Source organism: Petaurus breviceps, unplaced genomic scaffold (genome assembly GCF_028583685.1).
Source record: "Petaurus breviceps papuanus isolate PSGF00001 unplaced genomic scaffold, PetGlider_PUasm1.0 90630, whole genome shotgun sequence".
Classification (NCBI taxonomy): Eukaryota; Metazoa; Chordata; class Mammalia; order Diprotodontia; family Petauridae; genus Petaurus; species Petaurus breviceps.
Window position 1 is genome coordinate 3,804,733 of NW_027187291.1, and position 16,394 is coordinate 3,821,126.

Here is a 16,394-nt window from a genome sequence, read left to right on the forward strand (position 1 = left end):
CCATATAATTTTAAGCAGAAACTTCCTGTACATGTTGTTGCCTCAATTAAAATGTCAGCTCCTTGAGAATACAGACTGTCTTACTTTCCTATGTGCATCCTTGGAGTTTAGAACAGTGCTCTGCACATAGTAAGGGCTTAATAAAAATTTTGATTGAATGATTAGTTTCTAGAAATGTATGTGCTAAAAAAGTTTTTTTCATTCATTCATTCAGGTTAGTCATAAAGATGAGACCCAGGGATGGACTAGAGACTAATGAGACTGAGCAGCTTTTTGAATATTACTTTTTAAAAATGCAACATGTTATCATAGAAAGAAGAATGGGAAAGATTACCAGGAAACCTTGCCTTGTCTTTACTCTCTGTGTGAACTTGGGCAAGTTGGTTAACCTCTCTGAGCCTCAGTTTTCTCATCTATAAAATGGGCACAATATTTGTACTGCCTTGGAGAGGTATTATGAGAGATATACTTAATAAACACTATTTATTTTTTATCATTTCCAGAAAATTCCATAGTTCTTTTTTTTCAGATTTTTCTTTTTGCTTTTTGGAGGGGGGAAGGTAGGGTAATTGGGGCTAAGTGACTTGCCCAAGGTCACACAGCTAGTGTCTGAGGCCGGATTTGAACTCAGGTCCTCCTGATACATTGTGCCAGCTAGCCACCCCAGAAAATTTTATAGTTCACAGGCATTTGCTTTGTAATATTAATCTGACTGAATTGCAGAAGGTATTTGGGGAAAGGTCCAAAGCTTCAGCAGGATAGTAACTCAAGGAGTAAAATGTTCAAATCTTGCCCAGGCTCAAAGCATTGATGAAAGTGTAGCCCAGGATATGACCTAGGGATCCTAGGATTGTAGATGTGGACTTCAGAGACCATTTGGCCCAGCCCTTCATTTTTTATATGAGGAAACTGAGATTTGCCTATGACACAGGCAGTCCTTGTCAAAGACAGATTCTTTGTTAGGTCATCTGACTCCGCAGGCGATGTTCTTTCCACTATGACATGCTCAGAGAGCTTCAGAATGATGGGTCTCCTGGTCCATATAAGAGGAAGTCCAATTATAGTATGAGTGATTTAGAACTGGAAGGGACTTTATAGATCATTAAGTAAAACGAACACCCTTGTTTTGCTGATGAGGCAACTGAGGCTCAGATAAATTAAATTACTTTCTCATAGTCATACAGCTGTTGGAACTAGGATTTGAACCCAGGCCCTCTGACTCTAAATCCAGCATTCTTTCTACCTTGCCAAACTGCTTCTTAGTCATGAGTGTGTTCATGGAATTCTTCCAAGTACTATTCTCCCATTACCAGGTCCCAGATCTGCCCTGAGGTCAGATTGCAGGCTTGATGCAGAAGTCATGGTGGCTTGCTACCTTTTGGGTGGGGGTTGATCCATCTTTAATCCAAAGGTGCTATCTCCCAGAAAATCAAGACCTATGACCCAGGTGGGGTATCTTTTCCCAAAAGTTCTCCAATGGTCAGAAAATTCTTCCATCACCCCACTCCCTGAGGCCCTACTCATTCCTGACTCACTGCCCAGCTCACCCTCAAGATATCTAGGTATGCCTGAAGCAACTGGCATCCTGCCTATGTGCCCAGAGTGGAGATGCCCTTTCTTCAGCTCCCTGAAATGGCTCCCCTCCCCCATTGGGAAGCCTTTGTCCACTGAGACTTTAATTAGGTTGGCCGTTGCGCCTCTCCCTCCCACTCTATCCCCAGCCCCATTTGGCTGACAGGATTGCACTGGACAGCAAAAAATTGGCACAGATTCTCCCTATCCCTTCCCCCAGCTCTGTTCCAGGTAGAGTGGGAGTTCCGGATCTTATCGGCTCATCACATTCCGGACATTCCGGACAGACAGTAGAGAGGGAGTGGGGGAGCAGCTGAAGGGAATGATGTTTGACTTCAATATCCTGTGTACTAAGTTAACTTCTGTGCCAGTCCACTTTCCCACCCCCACCTCTAATCCCTGGTCTTAGACGGGTTCCTCTCCTTTTAGACCTTCTTATCTCCCACCTTCTTCCAGATTTCAGTTTGAGACTTTTCCCTTCTTTCTGGTTCTGGCTTTCTCTCTTCCTTTGCCCTTTCCTCATTGTCAATCTATTTCTGAACTTTGTAGGAGATTATGACAGGTGTGCAGATAATGTGTCCTTGAACCCTAATCCTCCTAGACATTTCCTCCTCAAAGCCCACCAGATTCCCCTTTTATCACAAAGTCACTCCTAGAGTAGAAGAATAGGTGGGTGTCAGACCACTGCTGTCCCCTCCCCTACACAAGAAGCACAGGTATCCCTTAAATGCTCCCCAGATACCCTCCAGGAAAGGGAGGAAAGACTATTTTCTCCAACGCCCCATTTCTCAATGATCAAAAATAAAGGAGGACCAAGTCTCTGATTCTCTACACAAGGTTCTTTTCTAACTTTCTCCCCTGCTAAAGAAAGAAGTATTCATCTCCTTCCTTTGTTAATTGCTTTCTATATTTGGAACCAACTCTTTGATAATAATCCTATTTCTAAAATATTCACTCTTGTGTGGCATCTTTTCTTCCTTCCAATCATCCTGCCCCCTCCCTAATCCCAGATTCATGTTCCCCCTAAAGTTATCCTGCCTCCAACGTCCTCTACCTTCTCTTTCTTTGACTTTTCATCTTTTCCTTTCTCTTTTGTTGATTCTTCCTTCTCCTTTTATTCTCCCTCATCCTCTTTCTTCTTTGAATGGTGTGATGGAAAATTGACCCAAAGAAATGAAGATAAAATGGAATATCGTTCCAAAATATTAAAATTGTGGCAATATCAGTTGGCTTGCCATACCCTATGTCTGGGAATTGCCTTTAACCTGGTAAATCCTCAATATTTATATTAGGCAATCCATGTGGTAGCTGCATACATGTTATCATACAAAGAAAATGAATAAGAAACTTGTTAAGAGCTGTTCTGTGGGGTGCTCAGCCCAGTCATCTCTCACTAATATTCCCAGTCATCCTCATGATTCCAAGGAGCCCCCAGCTTGAGGAAGGAGTAAGGGAGGGGTTCTGCTTCTGAGGTCCCCCCTCAATCAAGACTACAATTCCCTTAAGGGAAATGAGAAGGCATTCCTACTCTTGAGCTCACCTTCTAGCAAGGTCTTTCATAGGCTGCCAATTTAGTCCCACCCCAGGACTATCTCTTCTGCAATATTCCTCAGGTACTATTCACCATCACTGCAGACAGACGCTTGAGATGCTGTTCCACTGGTAGCCAGACATGAAATCATCATTGTGAGTACAGCAACCAATCACTTTTTGTGGACAGTGCAGTTAATGGAAGAATTGATTGAGACCTTTCTTTACTCTTTCAGACACTGAAATGAATGAATGGTTGACTGATTGAATGGTTGGACGTCAGAAGGAGGAGGAGGAGGAGGAGAAGGGAGGAGGAGGAGGAGAGGGAGGAGGAGGAGGAAGAGGAGAGGGAGAAGGAAGAAGAAGAGGAAGAGGAGGAGGAAGAGAAGATGGAGAAGAAGAAGAGATCTGTGTGTAAGGGGAGAGGTGCCCCCTTTCAAATTTTGGCAATTTTGCTGATTTAAAGGGCAAAGACAAAGACAAATCTAAGTCTTCCTTTGAATAATTATCTTACAGAGAATATGGAGGCAGTTACAACCTATTTAAGAGCTGAATAAAAGCACAGATATTATTACTGTAACTTGAAGGTACAAACAGAATTTTAGAAAAATCACAGTTCATGTTAACAGCAGTGACAGCTAAAAAGTGGTTTTCTGAGAAGCACTTCTTCCTACAGAGTCAGGAAGAAAGTATGTTTCTCTGTGATCCACAAGGACCTACAAAGAATTTGTACTCTGTGTACTTTCCTCTGTGGAGCCAGGGAGAGCGTAGGTGTTGACTTTTTAATCTATTAGGATCTACTTGATAAACTATGGAGAGAGACTATTAAAGATGTCAGTTTGAGGGAAGTCAAAAGGGTGTTTCCAGTCATTTCTGAGGAGAAGCTGCAGAAGATCCAGAGAGGAAAAAGGTGAGATTTTTTTTCTGAGGAAGTTGTTTTCAACTTTCATGAAGAGAATTTAAGAGAAGAAAATTCACTTAATATCTTGAGAGAGACTGAATGGAATAATACTGAGTTTATAGACAAAGGAAGAGAAGTCAACCACTGATATTTTAAGGGTTTGAGATGATTTTGTTCATAACCAAAATACTGCAAATAGTTACATATATTTATATTTTTATGTTTATTGTTTATTTCATTTTTATAAACCATATATGTTTTGGACACTTTACTATTTGCTTAATATCAATAAATAACAGTAATTATAAATGGGAAGCATGTCCGTGGGGGCTCAGGAGCTACATGTGTAGCTAAAATCACCTAAAATACTGAGAGTAGTTTTAGCAGCTTCCCCTCTGAGGACCCATCCAGTTAGTGTAGATATGAGTTGGGGGAGTGAACAAGACAGAAGGGACAGAAGAAAAGGAGGAACCACACCCATGTAACCATATACATTTTCCTGCCATCCTCCACATCTCATGGATCCATTTCCTTCTATTGGATTTCAGGAAGAAGTCAGGGACATGTTGGTTAAATGCTTTGCAAACCTACATGCATAAATGTCAATCATTATCTAACCTTTTATTCTCCTTTTCTTCCTCCTTTTCCTTTGACTCTTCATTATCATCTTTTCCTAGTCTTCTTTCTCCTCTATTTCTCCCTTTCTCTTCCCATTCTTCCTTCTCTGTTTGGGAAGTGGAAAGAAAACAGGATTTAAAGTCAAGAGGGGTCCCCAATACTTAACAGTTCTATGATCATGATAAAGTCACTGAGCCTTTCTTTCCTAATCTGTAGAATGGGACTAATGGCACCAGTGGTATTAATCTCAGGAATTCTTTACTTTCTGTGAAGATCAAATGATATTTTGCATATACCATATATGTATGTATATATATACATATATAAATATATACATGCATCTATCCATCCATCTATCTACTTATCTATCTATCTATCATCTATCTATCTATCTATCTATCTATCTATCTATCTATCTATCTATCATCTATCTGTCAGTGGATAGAGTGCTGGACCTGGAGTCAGAAAGACCTGAATTCAAATGCATCCTTGGACACTTATTAGCTGTGTGTAAATCTGGGTAAGTCATTTAATCTCTATCTGCCTCAGTTCCTCATCTGTAAAGTCATAGTAATAATACCTACCTCCCAGGGTTGTTGTGAGAATAAGATTAGATTATAATCGCAAAGTATTATGTAAACGTTAGTTACTATTAAAATGCTTTGCAAGCCTTAGAAATAATATACAAATATCAGCTATTATTTCTTTTTTTAAAAGTAAAAGTTGAATTTATTATAGATCATTAAAATAAGCTATAATATAATAGAGATTCACTGTTTCACAAATAATTTCTCCCTGTTCCATTCTATTTGGTATGTAGGAATGTTAGGCATTTGGTAAATTTAGAGTAAAACAATAAAATAAAGTATTTTTTAAAAAAAGACATCTAAAGTAATTGAAGGAATGTTAAGGCTCATAGTGAACTGAGCAGGTGAAGGAAGTTAGGACATCCAAAGGAGGTTGTTGTTGTTGTTGTTTTTGGAGGGGGGAGGTCAGGCCAATTGGGGTTAGGTGACTTGCCCAAGGTCACGTGGCTAGTAAGGGTTTTTTTTGTTAAATTAGGATAATCAAAAAGGGACAGGACTTGGGTAGATGGGACAAAGACAGACAGTGATAAGTAGGCAAAGCTGCTCACTTCTTATTTTGTTTCTGGTTTTTGTTTGTATTTGCAAAGGAGAATGACTTTTGTACTGAAAATGGCAGAACTCAAATTGGCTAACATGGAACTGCTATCTAGTGTCAGTGAGGAAGCCCTTAGCTGACCTTGATGAATGCAATCACCTGGCCCAGTGATTCCTGGAGCACCATCAGAAATATTGGAAAAATCTTGGAAAGTGGATAAGATACTACAAGATGGGAAAAAGTCAAATGTCCTTATTTTTTTTTTTAAAAAGAACAAAAATAGTAAGAAAACAAGAGTTTGTAAATTATAGTCCAGTGAGCTTGACTTTGATTCCCAGGAAAACTGCAAAACAGATCATTAATGAAATGATTAGTGAATATCTAGAAAGGGAAGTTGGGGTTAGAAAAAGCATAGCTTTATCAAGAACAAGAAACCTTACTTCCCTTTTTAAAAATATGGTAACTAAACTTGTATAGATATGTGCTGTACAGGGGAGTACTGTAGATATAGCCTAACTAGCTTTTAGGTACATTATTTAACTGAATTTCAGCAAAGCATTTGAAAAAGGAACTTGTACCATTATTTTAGAGAAGATAAAGAGATGTGGATGAACTAATAATAAAATTAAGCCAATCATATGGATTCTCAACTTCTTGGATGGCTAGATTTGAAGTAAATTGCCATCAAAATGGCAAGAGGACCCAAGTGGAACACTCCATGGATCTGTACTTGATGCTGTGCTGTTCAGCTATTATTTCTGTCCCCTTTCCTCATCATCTTATCTTTTCCTCTTCTTCCTTCTCTTAAATATCAGATCTTCATCCAACATTTTTATATACTCAGTGATGGATGAAGTGCTATATACAGAACCAGTGATACTACTCCCTGCCCTCAGTGAGCTCTCTCTCTCTAAGGTGGATGGCTATAAGTTGAAGATGTATAATTACAGCGTAGACAGATAATAAGGTAGAGAAATAGACAGACATACTCATATTTAACACACTTGGGGAAGTGAAATAAGCTTTTCTTCCCCATTCCAGTTCTAGGCAGATGGCTGTGGTCACTTTCTGGTTAAACATTTACCTTTCTGCAAAGTTGGTATTAAATAATATATTGAATGAACTTATCCACAGTATTCAAAACTTCTCCATTTGCTGTAACTGATGGTTCCATGCATGGATGGTATGGTGATGGGGTGATGGAGTACCTGTGTTTTCTTGGTGGCAATTGTTAGGCCAAAATTAGCACAAGCAGCAGAGAATCGATCCATACTTTATTGCATTTTATCGTCAGAGGCTGTATTGAGTGAACAATCAATTGCAAACAGAAAATCATGCACCAGCACTCCTTCCACTTTGGTCTTGGCTTGCATCCTTTTCAAGTTGAAGAATTTACCATCAGTGCATTTGCTGACCTTGATGCCATGTTCATCATCATTGAAGGTATTTGACAACATGGTTGGAAACATCATGCTAAAAAAAAAGAATGGGAGCAAGCACACAGCCTTGTTTCATTCCACTGGAAAGCATGAGAGCATTGTCCATCATCCTGAACCTGGGCAAACAAGCTGTTGTGAAATTAATGTACAATGCTGATGAACTTCTCTGGGCAGCCAAATTTTGACATAATGTTCCATAAGCCCTCATGACTGACAGTATCAAATGCGTTGGTAGTGTACTTTGCAGGGATGTACACATTGATAATGAGGCTGACTCATGCATTGCCAGAGCTAGCTCAGTGTTTGGGAGGCTCCAAAGGAAAGTATGGGAGAGAAGAGGTATTAGACTGACTACCAGACTGAAGGTCTGCAGAGCCACTGTGCTGACCTCATTGTTGTAGGCCTGTGAAACTGGACAGTCTACCAGCGCCATGCCAGGAAACTGAATTGCTTCCATTTGAATTGTCTTAGGAAGATTCTGAAGCTCACTTGGCAGGATAAGGTACTGAGGTCCTTACTCAAACTAAACTGCCAAGCATTCAAACTCTGCTTCAGAGAGCACAACTCTAAGGGATTGGCCATGTTGTTCAAATACAAAAGGTAGGCTTTCCAAAAAGACTGTTTTATGAAGAACTCACACAGGGCAAGCGCTCACATGGTGGTCAGAAGAAGTGATACAAGGACACTGTGAAGATCTCTCTTAAGAACTTTGGAATTGATTGCGTGACATGGGAGACACTGGCACAGGACTGCTCAGCATAGCGTGCCCACATCAGAGAAGGTTCTGTGCTCTATGAGCAAAGCAGAACTGAAACAGCTCAAAGAAAACGCAGGATGCACAAATTTGTAGAATCTACTCCAAATGTTCACACGGGCTATTTGTGCCCGACCTGTGGTAAAGCATTCCGATCTCGTGTTGGTCTGATCAGTTAGTCACCCAGTAACTTAACTTTACCATAGTGCTGTCATTTTGGTCCTCTTAGTAAACAAAGGATAACAACCAACCATATTATATATGCAAATGATTAGAGTTAATTATAGAAAGTTAAGGAGTAATAGATAAGCCAGCCGATAACCTAGAGAGACAATAGGACTGTGGATCCTGTCTGCAATATAAGGGCAAGTTCAGGACCTAGAGAATGGAAGCTGGAGATGTTCAGAAGGACAGGTTAGTTAGCTGAGTAATTATTGGGCACCAGCTGAGACCTATTTCTTAGAATATCAGGGTACAACTCTGGCTGACCAAAGGAGACTACAGTGACTGCTTCTTGGGTAAGGAGTAGGGCAGCAAGGTGGCACAGTGGATCTGACCTGCGGTCAGAAAGACCTGAGTTCAAATCCAGCCTCAGACACTTATTATCTGTGTGACCCTGGGCAAATCATTTCAAAATTTTTTACCTCAGTTTCCTCATCTGTAAAATGAACTGGAGAAGGAAATCACAAACCACTCCAGTATCTTTGCCAAGAAAACTCCAAAATGTGGTCATGAAGAGACAGACATGACTGAACAACAACCAAGGGAGGAGGATGTGAGGGTTTAGGGAAGGCTCCACCATGGTCTGAGACAATCAGAGATCAGGCAGAGAACTGAAGAATTCACTGGCAGCTTGGGAGATGATGGCTTCGGGTAGGACCTAGGGAGTGGACCCAGTGACTATAAAGAAACATCTACCTCAGAGGGGTCACGTCCCCCATCCTTAAATAAAAACAAATATTAGATCTTACTGTCCTCACAAGCTATATTCTATATATATTCTATATAATTCTATAGCTCTCTCTCAGTCAAACTCCCTGAAAATCTGCCGATTCTCATCGTCTCTACTTTCTCTCCTCTCCCTGTCTTCTTGTACCTTCTGGCTTCTGACCTTTTCACTCAATTCAGACTGCTGTCTCCAAAGTTCCCAACAATCTCTTAACTGCAAAATCTAATCTCTTCTCAAACCATATCTTTCTTGAACTCTCTGAAGCTTTCAACCTTGTTGATCACCTCTTCCTCCTGAATACTCTTCTCTCTGGCTTTTCACAATCTCTCTCTCTCTCCTTCCCCATCCCTCCTAGTTCTTTCATCAAGTAACAGAACATATAAAGCACTTTACAAACTGCCGTTGTTTTTGTTCAGTCATTTCAATCATGTCTAACTCTGTGACCCTATTTAGGGTTTCCTTAGTAAATATTGTGGAGTGGTTTGCCATTTCTTTTTCCATATCATTTTATGATGAACTGAGGGGCGGCTAGGTGACACAGTGAATAGAGCACCAGCCCTGGGGTTAGGAGGATTTCAGTTCAAATCTGGCCTCAGACACTTAACACTTACTAGCCGTGTGAGCTTGGGCAAGTCACTAAGTCACTTAACCCCAATTGCCCTGCCTCCCCCCTTCCAAAAAAGACAGAACTGAGGCAAACAGGGTGAGGTAAAATTACCCAGGGTGACATAACTAGTAAGCAAGTGAGTTGTTACAAACCCTTAAAGCTATACAAATGTTAACACTTATAAAAAATGTTATCTATTTATCTGTTAAGATTTCTCTTGGGGATCTGAATGGTGATTTATGACTTTGTTCTTTTTTTTTTTAAGAGGGAATTGGGGTTAAGTGACTTGCCCAGGGTCACACAGTTAGTAAGAGTCTGAAGTCAAATTTGAACTCAGGTCCTCCTGACTTCAAGGTAGGTTAAGATTAACTCTTATTACAGATTCTCTTCCTAACTTATCTGATCTTTCTCCTTAGTCTTTTTCTCTAAGTCTTCATGTCACGCTCACTGAGTGTTCCCTAAGGGTCTGTCCTGTGGTCAGAATCCTTTTCTCTCTGATTTCCACACTCAGTAACATTTCTCCTATATGTTTTCTTCACTCCTCTGACACTGCTACCACCCTGGTACAAATCTTCATCACGTAAGGGCTATTGAAATAGCCTGCTGGTTGGTCTCCTTGCCTCAAGCCTCTCCCTGCTCCAAACCAGGGTCCACTGAGCTGTCCAAATGATCTTCCTAAAACAAACATGTGGCCATATCACTACCCCTTCCCTCATTCAGTAAACTCTAGTGGTTCCCTATTACCTCCAGAAGCAAACATAAAATCTTCCATTTGGCTTTCTATAACCTGGCCTCTTCCCACCTTTTCAGTCTTCTTACACCTAACTCTGTGATCCAGTGACACTGGTCCCCTTGCTGTCCCTCACATGAGACACCATCTCCTGAGTCCAAGCATTTTCACTGGCTGTCCTCCATGCCTGGAGTGCTCATCTCTACTTCCTGACTTACCTGGCTCCCTTCAGGGCTCAGGTAAAGTCCACTTTCTTCCAGAAGCCTTTGCCAGTCTTCCTTAATTCTAGTGAGTTCCCTCTGAGGCTATCCCTAATTTATCCTGTACATACTAATTTGTACATAATTATTTGTATTTTGTCTCCCCCAGTAAACTGAGTTCCTTGAAAGCAGGAACTGCCTTTCTTTCCTTAGCATAATGCCTGGTGCATAATAGATGCTGGTCTATTGAGTGGCTGATCACCTTCTCCTCCTGTACACTCTCTTTTCTGGGTTTTCACAATTCTCTCTCATGGTTCTTGGATCAAATGAAGTAACATATAAAGATCTCTGCAAACCTTAAAAGCTATACAAATACTACCTCTTATGATCATTTCTCTTTCTAACTTGTCTAACCTCTCTCCTCTTTCCCTCTAAACTCATTTGTCATTATTTGGTCGTTTCAGACTCTTCGTGACCTCATTGGGGGTTTTCTCAGCAAAGATACTGGAGCAGTCTTCCATTTACTGGACTTTTTTGAATCTGTACTTGTGTGGTGGACCTGTGATTATTAGCCAGTCCATCTAGCCATAAAGTCTCTGCCTGTAATAAAGTTGCTTGTGCTGCTCTAAAGACAACTGGCTTGAAATTATGGGCGGGGGGGTGGGTGGTGGTGAGACATCCCTTGGGGAAGGGGTTGAATTCTGAAGTCTGTGTAGCTAATTAAAGGCAAGGAATTAAATTTGGTGTGTGGGCATGTGTGCAAAACCACAAGTGTGGGTATTTGGGGGCAGAGGGGAGGTCTGTGTAACACAGGAACTGTTCTATAGCAAAATGGTGAAGATAGGGAAAAGGCCACCTTGGGGCAGGGAATGAAAAATAATCTGTGGGAGTTTTAATTCCAAGCAAAGTGGAATCAGGAAGTCAATCTGCTCTCCTCCAAGGATAATAATAACAATAGTTTCTATTTCTATAAGCCTTTAAAGTTTACAAGGCACTTTGCTCATAATCCTGCATGTAGGCATGGAGGTACCCCCCTTTATGCCCACCCCGCCTGCCTCTCACCCTGACTAGTTCTGTCCTGGGCCTTCTTTTCTTCTCCCTCTCCACTCTTCTCTTAACGATCTCATCAACATTCAGGGGTTTCCCCAGTCTCTCCCCTGGACTCCACAGCTATATCACAAAATGTTTTAGATGACCTACATGTGTGGCAAACTCAAATGTCCATCCCCCAACTCACTCCTTTTCCTATCTCCTCTATTTCTGATGAGGAGGAATCAGCAGAAATCCATCCTTGCCATCACCCAAGCTTGAAACCTCTCTATCCTGACCCACAAATCCAAGCATTTGCCAAGTCTCATAAATTTTCCCTCCACAACATCTGCAGCATTCATCCATTTTTTGCTATCCACTTAGCCTAACTGCAGGCCCTCATCCCTTCCCACGTGGACCCTTTCAATAACCTAATTGGTCGCTAGGCCTCTAGTCTCTCCCCTCAACAATCCATCCCACACCCAGTCACCAAATTGATATTCCTAAAGCACAGGTCTGATCATGTCATTCTTCTGCTCAAGAAATTCCATTGGCCTCTTGCCACGAAAATAAAGTATAAACTCCTTTATTTGTCATTTAATGCCTTTTATAATCTGGTTGTGCCCTTTTTTCCAGATATATTGCCCATTGCTCTGCTTTATACATTTCAGCTGAACTTGTTCTCTGTCTGTCCCAGTAACAATCAATTAATCAAGCAGGAAAAATTCATTAATTGGTTCTTATTTGTGTATGTGCCAAGAACTGTGCAGATCAATGGGTGATACAGACACAAAAGTGAAACATTGATGGTAAGGAGAGCTTATGACATAATATGGCAAAACTGATGGAGAGATGGCCTTGGGTTTGGGAAGACCTGGATTTGAGTTCTGTAGTCTGATTGTGTGACACTAGAAAGATCCCTTAACCCTTCAGTGCCCCTGGAAATTCTCTATACTGCAGAGCAGGGGTCATCTGCACTGAAATAAAGAATCTTCTCACTGAAGGTTCTTAACACCACTGAAATCACAGATGAGAGAGACAGGCAGAGAGACATGTTTATAAGATTTGCCAAGTGTTTTACATGCACTATGTCAATGGCCCTGCTTCTGTGCACTAGATGTCCCCTATGCCTAAAAGGCTCCCTCTCTCCCTTTTCCTCTTCTCTGCCTCCTAATTCATTCAAGGCTGAGCCCAAGCATCACATCCTATATGAGGCCTATCTTGATTCCTAGGAACATTCCTCCCAGAAATGACTTCAGATTTATTTATTTATTTGTTTTTTTGGAGGGAGGAAGGCAGGGCAGTTGGGGTTAGGTGACTTGCCCAAGGTCACACAACTAGTAAGTGTTAAGTGTCTGAGGTCAAATTTGAACTCAGGTCTTCCTGACTCTAGGACCAGTGCTGTACTCACTGTGCCACCTAACCACCCCTGGATTTATTTTTCTAAACAGGATTTAAGCTTCCATAGGACAGGGACTATTTAGATTTCTGTCTTTGTGTTTTCTGGCCCTTAGTGGGCTGCTTGGCTAGGTATTACTATAAATGCCTGTTGAATAAAAGAACAAGTAGATGGTGCAACATTTATCATGGCCATTTTACAAAGAAACAGCAGCTGCTCACAGAAGTCAATCAATCAGCATTTATTTAGTGTCTACTACTATGTTATAGATGCTGGGCTAATCAGCTCTGGAGATAGAAGAGGAGGCAAAAGACAATGCCCTCTAGGAGCTTGTGTTTGTCCTTTGTTTTCAAAGAGGACCATGAAGTCAGGGGGATGATGACATGATTTTGATTTGAGAATGACGGAGGGCTGTGCAAGGTCACCAGCCTCACTTTCTCCTCCAGAGTCATCTAGGTCCAGTGACTTGATGATCAGTTTGACCGGAGATGACTCAGGATGCAGCAGGCGACCCTTTTAAGCTAAGGCCTTTTCACCTTCTCACTTTGAATGAGGTAATGCCCATTCAGTAAATAGGCCTCTTTAAGAAGTGAATCAAGGAATGGCTCAAGGAGCTTACAATCTAATGATGAGAAAACACACACACAATATATTTATATATGTATGTATATATATATATATATATACACATACATACATATAAATATTCACATACATCCACACAGGATAAATAGGAAATAATTAAAAGAGGAAAAGCACTGGAATTAAGAGGGGTTGGAGAAGGCTTCCTATAGAAGATCGGTTTTTAAGCCCTTAAAGGAAGCCTGGGAGGTCTGCAGTTAGAGCAGAGGAGGGAGAGCATTCCAGGCATAGGTGAGAGCCAGAGAGAATGCCTGGACCTGAGAGATAGAAGTCTCTAACTGATTGAAGGTGAGGAACTTGGTGTGTGTGTGAATGTGTGCACAACCACAAGTGTAGGTATTTGGGGGAGAGGGGAGATCTGTTTGTGGAATAACCTTAAGAAACACGTTCTAGCCTACAAGGAAAAAAGAGACTTAATCACCCTATCAAACCCCTTATTCAAAATGTTTCTGGTAAGGATAGCTCATAACATAATATGACAAGACAAATGGAGAGAAGGCCTTAGGTTTGGAAAGGCCTGGATTTGAATTCTGTGTGACACTAGAAAAAAAATCCCTTAACCCTTCAGTTCCCCCTGGAAATTCTCTAGACTGTCTTATTTGTGGAACAGCCAGGAGGCCACTATCAAATGAAATTGTTTTTCCAGGATTCCACAACTAATAACTGTCAGACAGAGATTCAAGTCTTGATCTGTTCATATTCTCTTCCCTTTCCTATGCTGCCTCTTAACCTAGAATCTACCTGGGAAGACTCCTGAAGGGGATGAGGCTCTAAAAATGGTCTCAGTGCCTGGAAAGAGAAAGAAATCTTGGTAAGACATTCTGGGGAGAGATGATCTAGCTATCTGGGGCAGCCAGATAAGAAGAGAAGAGGGAAGTGGGAAAGGAGAGAGTATAAGAGGGAAGGGGACTAAAGGGATCTTTGGGTCTGCTGTACAGATTTCTAGTTGTCATCTTCTTTGCTCCTGTGCAATCCCAAGACCACCTGTATCCTGGGCTTTCTCAATTCTCTTCATTCTCACTCCCTCCTTTTATTAGCCTTGGGAAAGATGGCAACATGGGGATTCTGCAATCCACCTGCTCATAATTCACATATAAAGAAGAATGAGATGACCGCGGGCAGAAATTTCTTGGTTTTACCAGCTCTCAGTCTATTTCAACACTAGTCTCCACTCCCTTCCTTAAATCTCTCTCCACTCCAGTCTAAACGCTGCTGCTGCCAAAGTAATTTTCCTCAAGCGAAAGCTGATCATGTGACTCCCTCACTCAACTAATTCGGGTGGCTTCCTATTGCTTCTAGGCTCAGATATATAAACTCTATTTGGTTTTTAAAGCCCTACATTTCCAGTCTCATTGGACTTTACCCCTGCTTCCCACACTCCGAGATCAAATCAAACTGGCCTCACTGTTCTTCATATACACACAACACTCTATCCCCCCACCCATGACTGGGATGCACTCCCTCCTGACCTTCACCTTACAGGGTCCCCTCTTCCTGTAAGATGCAACTCCAGTTCCACCCTCTGAATGAAGCCTTTCCTGATCTCAAGTACTAATGCCCTCCCCCTCCCAAACTACCTTGAATCTAACTACTTTCTATATATTTCTATTTATTCACTTTCTATTTGTGCTCTCTCCTTTCTCTGTCTCTCTCTCTGTCTATCTCTCTATCTGTCTCTGCCTGTCTCTGTCTCTGTGTCTCTGTGTCTCTGTCTCTCTCTCTGTCTCCCTCCCCAAAATTTCCTCACTTAGGAAGTTAGGTGTCTCAATATATAAAGTGCCAGTTCTACATTCAGGAAGACCCAAGTTCAAATCTGACCTCAGACATTTACTAGCTGGGTGACCCTGGACAAGTCACTTAACCCTGTTTACCTCAGTTTCCTCATCTGTAAAATGAGCTAGAGAAGGAAGTGGCAAAACTACTCTAGTATCTTTGCCCAAAAAATCTCAGATGGGGTCACAAAGAATCAAACACAACTGAGAAATGGTGGAACAATAATTTCCTCATTTCACAGGGGAGATAAATGAAGTCTCAAAAGGGCAAACAACTTGCAGAGTAAGAATCAGGGTCTTCCAGTCCCCAGACTCTTTACTTTGCTCTTCTTCCTCAGCCTACTGCTCCCCTGCACTTATCCACCATTCCTCTCTATTCAGTGGGGTAGCAAAGCCAAGGAGACCATAGGAGCTAATGGAGAGAGATTATGGTTTGTATAACTGGAAACACTGGACAATAGAAAGCCCTTGACCTTTGACTCCAAGCTCAGAGGAGGGCTCATTCACAGAAAGGTACAACTCCTGGGCCCCCAGAGACTGACCATTGGTAGAGACTGTCAGAAGGAACATTCTTAGGCCCTGGGAAAGACTGAGGCTGTGGACACAGGTTATATACTCTTAGATAATTGACAGCATCTGTTTGAATGATCTTTCCCATTGCTGGACTATGGACATTGGCCCCGAACAAATATTCTGCTGATCCCTCCAATCCCTAACCTAGTGACAGGACCCACTGCTACTTCTGGGATCTCTTACTCCAGGCAGGTGTCTGACATCGTAGGCACTGTGAATATCGAATTGGTGCTACAATACCCATTCCAAATCAGAATCTATGATTTGGGATGGGATGTATATATTTGTACTCCTACAAGTCATAGGATTGTTTGAGGATTGCAATTCCCAGCAACACTATGTACCCTGGCTCTCCCTAGTGGCTCAAAATTTCATCCAAGGAATAGTCAGAATTATAGTCCTTGTGGGGTTTGATGGGGAAATTAGGACATTTTTTTTCCTTTTGAGCCTAGAATCTGTTCCCTTAGGCAAAAAACAAAAGAGAAGTGGTAAGGTGAGGGGAAAGTGCTGCGATTAGAGCAGTCTTGCTGTCTTCCTTTCCTGGAGATACTTAGCAC

The 16,394-nt window shown here is 41.5% G+C and overlaps 1 long non-coding RNA gene across 1 annotated transcript; it reads left to right on the plus strand.

Moving 5' to 3' along the window:
- The first annotated feature begins 3,188 nt into the window (after positions 1–3,188).
- On the plus strand, positions 3,189–11,042 carry LOC138143091 (uncharacterized). Its single transcript, XR_011163604.1, has 5 exons — positions 3,189–3,258; positions 3,339–4,012; positions 4,681–5,141; positions 9,758–9,846; positions 10,887–11,042. It is a non-coding gene; the product is annotated as an uncharacterized lncRNA (long non-coding RNA).
- The last annotated feature ends 5,352 nt before the right edge of the window (positions 11,043–16,394 follow it).